General features: G+C 43.4%; 1 protein-coding gene across 1 annotated transcript in view; it reads right to left on the bottom strand.

The window, feature by feature from the left end:
- SLC4A4 (solute carrier family 4 member 4) overlaps window positions 1-12,042 on the bottom strand; it is a 356,040-nt gene extending 343,998 nt beyond the window's left edge. The window contains exon 1 of the mRNA XM_060012413.1: window positions 11,399-12,042. The gene's annotated coding sequence lies outside the window, so the exon portion shown is untranslated. The remainder of the gene's footprint in view (window positions 1-11,398) is intronic.
- Window positions 12,043-12,613: the final 571 nt, after the last annotated feature.

The raw sequence follows: 12,613 nt of genomic DNA on the forward strand, positions 1-12,613 counted from the left end.
TGTATAAATACTTAATCTACGTAAAGATTTGTTCTGTGCCTCTTTAGAAGCCAGTTTCTCCTCTTAGGGTAAAATGTTGTTCACAGAAATATCCACTACATAAATTTAAACTCTAAACGTATTTCTCTCAGTTTTAAGTGGACCTCCTAGCACTGATGTTCTTGGATTTGGGGCAGAGTGTTCATGACTTTCCCTAGGCTTGGACTCAGACGTAAGTGAGGTCTCCTTTCAGACTTCATTGTTCAAGATAACAGCATTCAAGTCAGTTTCTGTCTGTTCTCCTGAAGACAGCCCCCTATTCTCATGATATGCAGTGCACTTCTCTAGACCTTTCCCAGTTATGTCTGTCTTGAGGTGCAAGACCAAACCTTCGAGGGAGCCATATAGGTAAGGCTCATAAGGATGAACACAGACATTCAACATTAAAAGACCCCTATTAAGAGGTGATAACTGAATTCAAATAGTATGTGTTCAAATGTAATATTTATCAATATACCAAAAAATAATCAAACATTGAGATTTCACTGGAAATACTATTCTATATATAACAAGTAAAACATCTATTCTAAAATGTCTCAGTATATTACGCATTCACACATATTATAAGGCACATAGATGATAAGGCAAATAATATACACCTAACACATAGATACATAGTGCAATGATATTCTCTCACCTTTACATAAAACCCAGTATTATCACAGTGCCCTAACAGCAGTACCATAGAGGAGTCCTATTTTCCTCATTTATATTTGTATTATATCTTCCAAAGATTTTATGAGAACAACATCTGGATTTAAACCTCCTAGTTCAACACGATCAGTACAATATAAAAGAATGATTCGAGTGAGGCAAACACCAAATTCACAGATGTGAATACATAAGTGAATAAATGACTCTCCCCTTGCCTACCACAGGAGATGCCCACTCAGATTTGCCAATTGAAACCCAGAAAGTACTAGATGTGCCTAATTTTGCCTTTTTTACACTATCTGCTACATATTCTTCAGAGAAGGCACAAAATTACAATTCCTGGGCTTCCCTGGGGGCGCAGTGGTTGAGAGTCCACCTGCCGATGCAGGGGACGTGGGTTCGTGCCCCGGTCCAGGAAGATCCCAAATGCCGCGGTGAGGCTGGGCCCGTGAGCCATGGCTGCTGGGCCTGCGCGTCCGGAGCCTGTGCTCCGCAACGGAAGAGGCCACAACAGTGAGAGGCCCATGTACCGCAAAAAAAAAAAAAAAAAAAAAAAAAAAAAATTATAATTCCTTTTAAACTTTTTTTTAGGTAAATGCCTCTTTAGAAATCTTAAAAGTAGTGCTCACTGGGGGAAGCTGGGTCAAAGCTATGTAAAAACTGGACTATATTTTTCTAACTTCCTGTGAGCCTACAATTATGTCAAAATAAAAAGTTTTTTTAAGTGCTAGCAACTCATTTTTAATCTCAAAAAATTAGTGCATAAAACTGTGTCCAATTCAGAGAACAGATAAAATAGAGTCTTATCTAAATAGAACGGTTAGGTAATTTTTCCAAGGAACTATAAAACATCACAACCCTAATTACAAAAGTTGCATCCCCAAAGTTACCAGATTCCAAACTTCATGACAACGAATTTCACAAGAAGTATTTGAAAGACCTAACAGCAATGATCAGAGCTACTACACTGGAGGAATTTCTCGAGAAGAAATAGACTTTAGATTAAATTGAGTGTAATGACTGGGCATCTCTGATTGGTCTGTCCAGATTTTTTAAGTAACTAATTACAATTCCACTAAATAAGTATTTTCACTATAAAATATGCTATCCACTGTGAGGACCACAAAAGATACCCTGACACAATTCTTACAGTGAGGAAGCAGAAAGTGTAGGAAGACAACATGAACCCATATGAAACAGGGCAGTGCAGAGCAGTAAGCAATAAAGTGATCAAATAGAGTGTACAATTCAGTGCCTAATGTTTTGGCAGGAAAAACTGGGAGTGCTTGAATTATATTTTCTTCTGATGTTTCTGGATGGGTGTTTTAGTTTCATCTCTTAATGTACTTTTCAAGGGAAATTATCTGATCTCATTTATCTAAATCTTTTGAGACACTTCCTATCCACCTTCTCTCATTTCCCTGGCAAAGGAGTTCAACTTGTAAAACTGCAAACGTGTGAGCTGTGTGTTTCTTCTCAATCTGTTAACGCTCAGCAATTTTCTAAAGGTGATTGTAATCAGTACTTTAGCCAACTCCTAACATGAGGCCCTACTCTCTGCTAACATCATGAGTGCTCATCTCACATTCCTAAGGACACAGTCTCTAGAGGTCAAAGGAATGAAGACATTTCTGAAGCAGTTCTGCTGGGAGGTCTCACGGCAACTGCGGTCAACATGCAACACGCAAGGGGAGGGTTTGAGGAGGGCAGCCATCAACACTCAAGATACAGTCAAACTTCCAGGCTGATGATCTCACTCAGTCCTCACTCAGAACAAACATGTTTCACAAATAACACTTTCAGAACTTCATTCATGATCATTATGGGGTAGAAGGTACCAAAGCCTGGTTTGTGTTAAAGACATTAGGAATCTCCCCATCAGGCCATAGAGACCAACAGATTTCCATGCTGAAAAGCAGGAGATATGGAAGAGCTAATCTCACTCCACTCTCATGGGATATCAGTTTAGATACTATAGTTGTCACAATCCTATTCTTTAAATAGTTGTTCTTCCCTAAATCCATAGCCTCAATTTCTTTTTTAAAGTCACATGTGCTGAGTAGACACCAAAGGGAGGAGTCCTGCTTACAGCTTTTAACACAGCAATAACCAGACATGACTGGGTGCTTTTGTTTTTAAAGGACCCACTTTAACTTCTCACAGGAATGAAATCACCCAGAACAGAAGATGAGGTTTTCTGAAATTCACTATTTTTAAAACAGTAGTTTAACAAGACTCACTATAATTACCCTTTGTATTTATTTCAATTTTCCATAGCATTATATCTGTAACAAGAAAACAAAAGTTGTCTACTATTCCAGATGATTCCATTTGTCCAGTAAATCACCCTAAAGCAGCCACATTCGGGTCAAGCACATACGAGGGATGCTACCTAAAATGTAAACGTCCTCATAAAATGTACACTGACATGTTATTCTAAAGCAATACATGTTAGATACTCAGTAATCTGAGTACCATAAAAGTTATACTTAAATGATAAAAGCCAACCAACCAACACTACCACCACCAGCTCTCAAAAGAAAAGACAAAAAACTCAAATATAAGAAAAAAGGGGAAAAAATCAGTCTTTGGGTAAGAAAATCTAATTAGATTTCCATATCAAAGTCCAAGTTTCTTCTGCGGCAAGACTGATTTTGCAAAGGGATACCTACTGTTGTTTATCATGTAATTCTCCAAAAAAAAATCATACAAATTTTCATTCTATTTCATTTAAATATAAATACAGGGCACTAAACTCCTTTTCATATGAAGAAAAAGGAGGATCAGAAAGTCAAACCAAAGTTGAGAATCAGACCTTTCAAGGGATTAAGAATCGCTGCTTTACACAAATGTTCATAAGGTATATGCTGCATGTTTGCTTCTGATAATAGAATCAACATATCCGAGAAGCAACTTAACCATAGTAAGCTGAAAGGGCTCTCTACAAGCTCCAGTTTTCAGCTGTTATTCATCTTTAAATATTCCATTTTTCACGAAACATGGTTTCCAAGGTATCAGCACTGGAAAACCCACTACAAGATTTTAAATCTGGAAATTGTTGGCCAGCATTCTATTTATAGAAGCAAAAAATATTCCATGTGTAAGCTCTGGGGGCTCACCCATGGGGTAAAGAGCACTATAATCATTTTCAAGGGTTCTCCAGGTCCTGTGTGTGTTATTTGGAGGCATAAATTTGATATGAGCTACATAGTGAAACGGGTGATCTCAAGCTGCTGGCTACCAGACTCAATTTTTCAAGCTGATGTTTAATAAACCCTGTTCCCAACTCAGCTTTAGCAATAAAAAGTAAAAGTTCTAGAGAAAAAAATGTAAAACACAGTTCGAAGCACGCAGAGTTAACAGCTCAAAAAGGGTGCTTAAGTGTGTTGTTCATTCATTCAGCAAACAAGCATCTATTACTATGTCAGGAACTGCTCTCAGTGTTGGAAGTTCAACTCAAAAGTAAGATATGTTTAGAACACAACAACAATAAAAAAATAACTAAAGTATGTATAGCCATTTACGGTTCTGAGCAAGGTTTTATAAATACCACCTCATCTGTCTCCCATAATACCTCTAATGAATTAGGTTTTACAGCTATTTTAATACTAATGAAAAAAACAAGAGATCTATTACAGATGATTTTCTAAATTCTCCAAATCAAATAACTCACAAATAAGAGAGCCTGGTCTCCAACTCATACCTTCCAAATGCACATTTCCATCAGTCACTGGGCAATACCACATGACAAGGTACTCTACTTTTATGGTAAGCACAGAGGCTACATTCTGTATGGTTTCGAATGTTGTGTTAAAGCTGTTTTTTTTAGGGACACAGTTTCACAGATCCAGACTACGGTGTTTACAAGTTCAAAATGTTTCTAAGCAAACAGGATACTACAAAAACTGGTTAGAACCGACTAGGCCCAAGATGGTTGTAAGATTGGACTTCCAGGAGACCTTGAACCTCAGTATATGCTCATCATAATATATTAGCATATGCTAAACGACACACCCACAGGTGCCAGTCCAGAGGCTGATCATAAAGGGGCAAAATGTGGGCAGTGGCCCAATTCCTGGAAATCCCCGCCCCTTCCCCAAAATAGGTGGAATAATCCTCCCACTTGTTAGCCTATGAAATAACCCAGCCCATAAAAGCTAACAACCCTATACCCCTGGGCTGCTCTCACCTTCTGAGATGGACCACATTCTGCCTATGGAATGTCTATCTCTGAATAAACTCACTTTCACTTAAAAAAAAAAAGATGTTTCCAATCTCTTCACCCGTTTATTTCATTTACTATACAGAAACACTGATGAACGAGTTTGTCTGGTTAGCTTAGCTTTCTAAACAGATAAGGTAAGTTTACCCGCCAAGTACTAAAATCTGTAACTTGGGATAACATACTGGGCAGAAACTCCATGAGCAAAAACCCTGAACTAGTACTTCACAAAAGAAAAACAAAAGCCAATCAACATATAAAAAGGTACAAAAGGTACTCTGGGAAATGTAAATTAAAACCACAATGGGATACAACTATACATCCACTAGAATGGTTAAAATTAAAAAGAGATGATACCACCTGTTTGTAAGGATGTGGGGCAGCCAAAACTCTCGTAAGATGCTGGTACCACTTTTGAAGGAAGGCACTATCTACTAAGTCTAGCTCACCAATCCAACTCACAACACACGCATCCCAAATTCCCACATTTACCAGAAGACATACGTAATAATGCTCAGAGCAGCACTTTACAGAGTAACCAAAAACTGGAAAAAAACTCAAATGTCCATCAAGAGTGAATTTATTCAAGAGTCCATCATGAATAAATTGTGGCATTCTTATAAAGTGGAACACTGTAATGCAATGAGAATAAACAAACTGTTGCTATGCACAAAACGTGAATGATTCTCACAAACATAACATTGAGCAAAAGCAGGCAGGCACAAGGATATACAACTTTTCTGGTAGAAAGTTCAATAAAAGGTAAAAGTAGGGCTTCCCTGGTGGCGCAGTGGTTGAGAGTCCGCCTGCCGATGCAGGGGACACGGGTTCGTGCCCCGGTCTGGGAAGATCCCACATGCCGTGGAGCAGCTAGGCCCGTGAGCCATGGCCACTGAGCCTGCGCATCCGGAGCCTGTGCTCCGCAACGGGAGAGGCCACAACAGTGAGAGGCCCGTGTACCGCAAAAAAAAAAAAAAGGTAAAAGTAACCTGCAGTCCCAGAAGTCAGGAGGGAAGCTACTCTTGGCGGGGAGGAAGGAGGGGGTTTCTGGCTGCTGACAATGGTCTACATCTTGGCTTTGGTGCTGGGTCAGGGCTGTATTCACTTAGGTAAATCACTGAGCTATTTACTTATAATTTAATGGCATGCATACTTTTCTATACACGTTACATTTCAATAAAAATGTAAATAGATAGGAAGACGGGAAGGAGAAAGAAAAGAAAGAGGGGAGGAGGGGGAAGGGAATGTATGAAGTGATGCTGTCAGGGCAGCGCAGAGTCCAAACCACCAGGCTTTCTTTCATTCTTACATCTGCTATTAGTAGTTAGTCTACCTCTTCCTTTACTACCAAGCCGTTCTCTGGCACTTTTCAATATTATCCATGCAACTGCCAATATCAGGCCATTTCTATCTCCTAATTTGTAGTTTTCTGTTTGCTGTAGGATTAGAAATGTTATAATCAGCAGCTGGAACTGTATCTGAATTAAAGAGTAAACAGAATCTGAGAGATGTCTTATGAGTAAAGTGAATCCTCTTTAATGATGTCTTTTTTTTAACCCTCTATTTTGCCTGCTCAGAGGCTGTTTTGCTGGAAGAATATGCCAAATATAGGAGTTCCAAATAGATGGAGTTGTTACTGGGCCCTATCCGTGAATACTAGGTCTCCAGGCCAAAGCTAGAATTAACAAACATAAAATTGCAGATCCCACAAGTTTACTTATTTGCAAATAGTATAAGAGAATATCAGGCAGTAAATATATTTATAAAAAAGAAAAGAAACTGCTAACTTTTGTTTGTTTTTTTTTTTTTGGCTGCGTTGGGTCTTCACTGCTGCGTCCGGACTTTCTCTAGTTGCTGCTAGCGGGGGCTACTACTCTTTGTTGCAGTGCACAGGCTTCTCATTGCGGTGACTTCTCTTGCTGTGGAACACAGGTTCTAGGCGTGTTTGCTTCAGTAGCTGTGGCACGCAGGCTCAGCAGTTGCAGCTCAAGGGCTCTAGAGCGCAGGCTCAGTAGTTGTGACGCACGGGCTTAGTTGCTCCGCGGCATGTGGGATCTTCCCCAACCAGGACTCGAACCTGTGTCCCCTGCATTGTTAGTCCAACTGCTAACTTCTTACCCAAGACATTATGTACACTTTTTCTAATTGTGTCACTCATAGAACATCATATCAGTTTCAAAGAATATATTCCTTTGTCATTTTGTATTTTTATTAATTTTGATTTTTCAAATCCCCCAAAAATGTATACTAAAAGTTTTATTTTAAACTTTTTTAATGTTTCCAATACAGAAATTCAAGTGAAACAAAGGATACTCTTTTTCTACACAATAATCCACAGAGTAAAAAAAAAACAAAAAGACCTTGAAATACTAGTTGGTGATTATTTCCTTTTACATCCTAATTTCATGTAACTTCTTTCTGTATCCAGTCTCCATGAAAAACAAAAGTTAGCTCTCAAGCCTGGAGCTAGAACGGGCACACACAAACTGAAAGCTTCACCCGCGGGCACTGCAGGACCTGAACTAAAGAGGAGACAGGTGGGTGCCTCCGCTGAACAGAATTACCTACAGGAATGGAAACTCTCACTTTACACCAAGATCAATGTTCATCTGCTTTAGTATCTTAAAAGCTGTGACTAAAAACAATACTCGTTCATTTGATAACAGTCATTCAATAAACAGGCGTCACTAGTTCAAAGATGAAATGTTCATTCCCACCTCCACCAATAATTTTCCACTTAGTTTAAGAAAAGCATACAAAGTTCGCTGTGTCTTAACTTCCTCATCTTTTTGACAAGCATGATAATCCCTTACATCTACTTAATTTTCAGGGAAGCAGAAAAAGATGGATGTTTTGGCTTCTGAAAACAACAATAGATGTACATGGTTTCACCATTATTAGCTCTATCACCATCTTTTCAAACATATAACTTAATCCAAAGGCAAGTAAGACCTTATCATTGAGGGATGAAATTATGAACATCATGAAGAAGACTGGAAGAGAAAGTTTTCTCTCTTCTTTGTCACAGCAGGTAAATAAATCCATCACCATTCATAACTGGCTGTCCTTTTGATGCCTTGTTTGAAATGCCATTGCACTGCTGAGACTAGAGAAATGCAATAAAAGTCATTGCCACAAAATCATTATGACAGTCATAAATATGGTTTCAGATAAAATAAAATCGGCTACCTCTACAAATGAGTATTATTCGTGCACCTGTGCATGTGCATGTGTGTAAATGTACATCAGACAAAAGAACTGGGTAAAAGGTGGGTTAAAAGAATCCATCTCCACTGCTGCAAAAATAACTAACGGTGTGCACTACAGGGGATATAAAATATCATCTTAATGTTAGAAGGACAGCAGCATATTTTCTATTTGTGACATAAACATATCAAATGCTTAGCTCTTGGGAGAAAGGCAAAGTGTATGTGAGGGGCTTCCCTGGTGGCGCAGTGGTTGAGAGTCCGCCTGCTGATGCAGGGGACACAGGTTCATGCCCCGGTCCAGGAGGACCCCACATGCCGCGAAGTGGCTGGGCCCGTGAGCCATGGCCGCTGAGTCTGCGCGTCCGGAGCCTGTGCTCCGCAAAGGGAGAGGCCACAACAGTGAGAGGCCCGCGTACCGCAAAAAAAAAAAGTGTATGTGAAATACAACTATGTCCTGATCTTATATGAAAAAAACATTATTCTTCCCCTCCCTTAGAATTCCTGCATTATGCAAAAAGTTCCTGAAAGTAGCAAGATCTAATTTAGTTTTGTAAAAGTCTTACTAACTTCCTGGATGTTCCTAAACTATGTGTTTTGCTAAATGGCTTCCCCAACATAGATAAACGTCATAAATCACAGGTTGGCCTCAGAAACTGCAGCAACAGTGAGAACCAAGATAGGTGTTCCGCTTACAGCTTCTTTTGTCCCATCAAATCATGTGCCCTGATTCTTTCCATTTAGCAATCAAGGAAAACCTCCTTAGAAACTTTCATCATCATTAGATTTTTCTCTTCTCAGTTTGTTCTTTCCACTTCCAATCTTTATAGCTATCAACTCCAGTCTTGGCTTCTATTCACATTAAAAACAAACAAAGAAACGCTCCAAAACAAGTAGATGATGTGTGTTGCCACACTTAAGTAGCAGTGAATTCTCACAGGACTCTCTCCCCTAACAATAGTAGTCCTCGCGGACTGCAGCGCCCTCAGAGGCAGGCAGAGAAACCTGATTATCTACATGATTCAAAAACTTATGTGTATTTCCTTTCCTTAAGTGCTGTGTTTTCTTTAAGATGTAAGCTATGGCCTGACCTTGTAAGCTATCCACCTTGTTATCAGAACAAGGGATCAGAACCTTAAAATTATACTTGCGGGAGCTAAGTGAAAAATGAAATTACCACCAGAGTGTGCTGGAAGTTGTCCCAAAGGTTACCCGTTTCTATCACAATGTTTTCTCTAAATATGATTCCCTGTATCGCTTTCACACACTGTTCTAAACCCAAAACATATTCTAATCATTTAAAAGACTAAACTAATAACACTAACATTCAAACATTTAAAGGCATTTTACGTTAACAAAACGAACTGAAAGAGATACATATATGTTAGTAAGGCTCCAGAATGACCCCTAAACATTAAATGATACCCAAAACCTCATTTTGAAAACAGCTTCATGCAAAATGTTGGGGGTTTCTTAGTTTTCTGTTTTCACAAAGGTAGACATGCCTGGAGCTATCAAAATATCCCATCTTATCCCTCCCACCTCCACTCTGATAAATACCCTATGCCTCAAGAGTTCGTAAGAGTACTATTTTCCTCTCTCTATCCATATATGTGGGAGGTTTTTGTCATCTTACCAGAGACCCTGAGATAAAGTTAAAACTATTCAATTTCAAGATGTAATAGAAAGAGAACAGAATCTTATCACTACATTTAACTTTAAAATGAAAGTAAAAGTTTTTTTTCCCCAGTTGTTAAAGCTATAGAAAAAGAAGTAGGCATGCTTTCTTTGACTGAAGTTATACTAATAACCTCAATCTAAGTGCCATAATGACCATGAAAATTACTTAAATGTTAATGTGATGGATACAAGGAGGAGAGTTCTTAAGTCAGAAACCTTTTCAAAAGACATTACATTGGCCATAAGAAGCTACTGAATACTGCTCTAACTGCTTTGGACAATCTATTCAAACCAAAATGAAAAACTAAGCCGTATTGAGCAATGTACACTTAAATTTAATTCAGGTAGTATTCGAACTCCAAGTCCCAGATACATGAGAAAAAGGGAAATATGTTACAATGCAGTGTCTCTTAGGAAAGGAATTGTTCCAGGATTTGAGACAATGTGTGTTTGGCACAGGCCAGTGTTCATGATTTCCCATTGGGAGCAACTTTCTCCAGCACTGAAGTGAAATGGGAAAAGAAATGAGGAGGGTAAACCAGAATTACAAAGTGCTCTTCATCATCAAGCCTGGAAAGAGCTTGGTGCAGGCCAATTATGAAGGCAAGGGCTGGAGAAGGAATGAGGGGTGGACAAAACAGAAGTTTTAGATGGAACTTTTTTAAAAAATGGTTTACGATGGTAGAACAGAGGTAGAATGGCTTCCTTCTCCATCTCTCATGTCAAGTTCGGGGTTTTTTTGTTGTTACTGTTCTTTTGTTCTTTAATAACTTTCCTACTTGTGGTGCTTGCTGCAGTTTGCTGATGTAGTTCCCAACTCCTGCCTTTCTTTGGTGACTCTTATTAACGGACTGGCAAAGGCTGGGTAAAATGCACTTAAGAAAAAAGAAATCACCTCTTCTTGCCAAGACGCACATGCTGCCCAGTACCTGAGGAAGAGCTCCACTGTCGCCGGCCAAGAGAAATCCCAGTTTAACCTCTGCCTACCCTTTCCAAATCCATTGCAAATAATTGTGTGTGTGCCACTTGCAGAGAATCTGCCTGACTCACCCCCGCTTTCGGCGTGCCAGGGAAAGATGTGAATGCTCCATCTCGGAGCTGGCAGTGAAGTGGGGGCCGCGGTCTCGGCGGCACCTTAAGTTCCCCCCCCAAGCCTCCCCCGCTAGTGGGTTTGGGGACGTTACCCTCTCAAGCAGGTGCCCAGCCACACTGGGGCCACCCAGGCTCACAGGAACACACGTGTCACTGCGCCGGAGCCCAGCCCGCGGGGTACAGTGGCCCCCCAGTCCGGGCGGCAACGCCGGGTTACGAGCTGAGGGCTTTACAGTGGGGGAGAAACAGGACCACCCAAACTCTTCCTCTAAACGCGAAGAAGAAAAAAAGTACTTTTCCGCGTCCTCGGCTTGCACACTCCGCCAGCGCCCAGCCCCGGGGATGCCCGGCCCGCAACTGACCTCTCTCTCCCTCCCGGCGCGCGCCAGAGGCCGCCTGAGCCCCCTCCGGGACCTGCCCCGGGCCAGCCGCCCCAGCGCCCGCCGCCCCCGGGAGGCGGGGGAGTCGGCCGACCCTCCCTCCCCGGCCCCGGCCGGGCGCTCACCTCCTCGGGTCCGGCTTCCGTCGCTCCTCCAGTTTGGCGGCTGAGTGTGGGGCTGCAGCCGCCGCCGCCGCCGCCACCGCCTGCGCCGCCGCCGCCGCCACCGAAGCGCTGCCCGGCGCGCCGCCGGGGCTGGAAGCTGGGGGCCCGCGGGATCCCCGGAGGCGCGGGCTCGAGGCGCGGCGGGGCCGAACCGCGGGAAGTTGATGCGAGGCGCGGAGCGAGCGGGGCGCAAGCCACCCGAGCCCAAGTAGTCACAACTTTGCCGCCCGGGTGGGTGCGCGCTCCGGGGCGGAGGGAGGCGAGGACGGGGCGAGGGCGCTGGGGCGGGAGGGTCCTCGGAGCCAGCAGGACGGGAACCTGAACGGCCCGCGAGAAAATGGGGGAGATAGCGCGGGGGATAGATATCTACACGGCCCGCGTGGTGAGCGGCCAGTGAGTGTGGGAGAGCGCGGGCGTCTACTCTACTTTGCCTTCTGCAGCTCCTGCATATTTATGGGGATCGCCGACGTTTCTGCCAACGTTTCTGCCAGTAACTAACACTGCAGCGGCGGTGCCCGGCCTGGACGCCCCTCGGGAGCGAGCCCGGGGAGGGCGGGAGGATCGGAGAAAGCGGCGGTGGCGGAGGTTGTGCCACGAGCGCGAGCCCGCGATCCATATTTAAAGCCGCGACTGGCCTCGGCCAGCCCCCTGCCCTGCCCTCGCTCGCGCGCGCCCGGCCCCCACCGCCCCGGGTCGCCGCTCGGCGTCAGCAGCCCGGGCTTCGGCGGCGGCGGAGGCGGCGGTGGCGGCGGCGGCGGCGGCGGCGACGGCGGCGGCGGCGGCGGGGAGGGGCCTCGCGCCGCACCGCCTCTGCCGGGGGCCCCGGCTCTTCGCGCAGCGCCCGGCTGGAGCTGACCGAGGACCCGGCTCCCGACCCGCCGCCTTCGCCTTCCTCGGTTCCGTCTCTCTCACGCCCTGAGCGGGCTGCGAGGACCAGCTTTTTGCCCTGTTCGCTAGAGTTCCCCGCTGGGGAGAGCTTATTCTCTCTTGCAGAACTGAAGTTGCTGGCATTTCCCAGCCCCAGGTCACTCTTGACGCTACTTTATAAAACTTGAGGAATATAGGTAGCGAGAGTGCTGCCAGCACACAGTATTAAGACATCGTACACCTTTAGCAGAGGATGCCTGGGGAGGGCACGGCTCTCAACCTGTCCTTCGCTTATGTCACTGGACTTCT

This window comes from Delphinus delphis, chromosome 5, assembly GCF_949987515.2.
Source record: "Delphinus delphis chromosome 5, mDelDel1.2, whole genome shotgun sequence".
Lineage (NCBI taxonomy): Eukaryota > Metazoa > Chordata > Mammalia > Artiodactyla > Delphinidae > Delphinus > Delphinus delphis.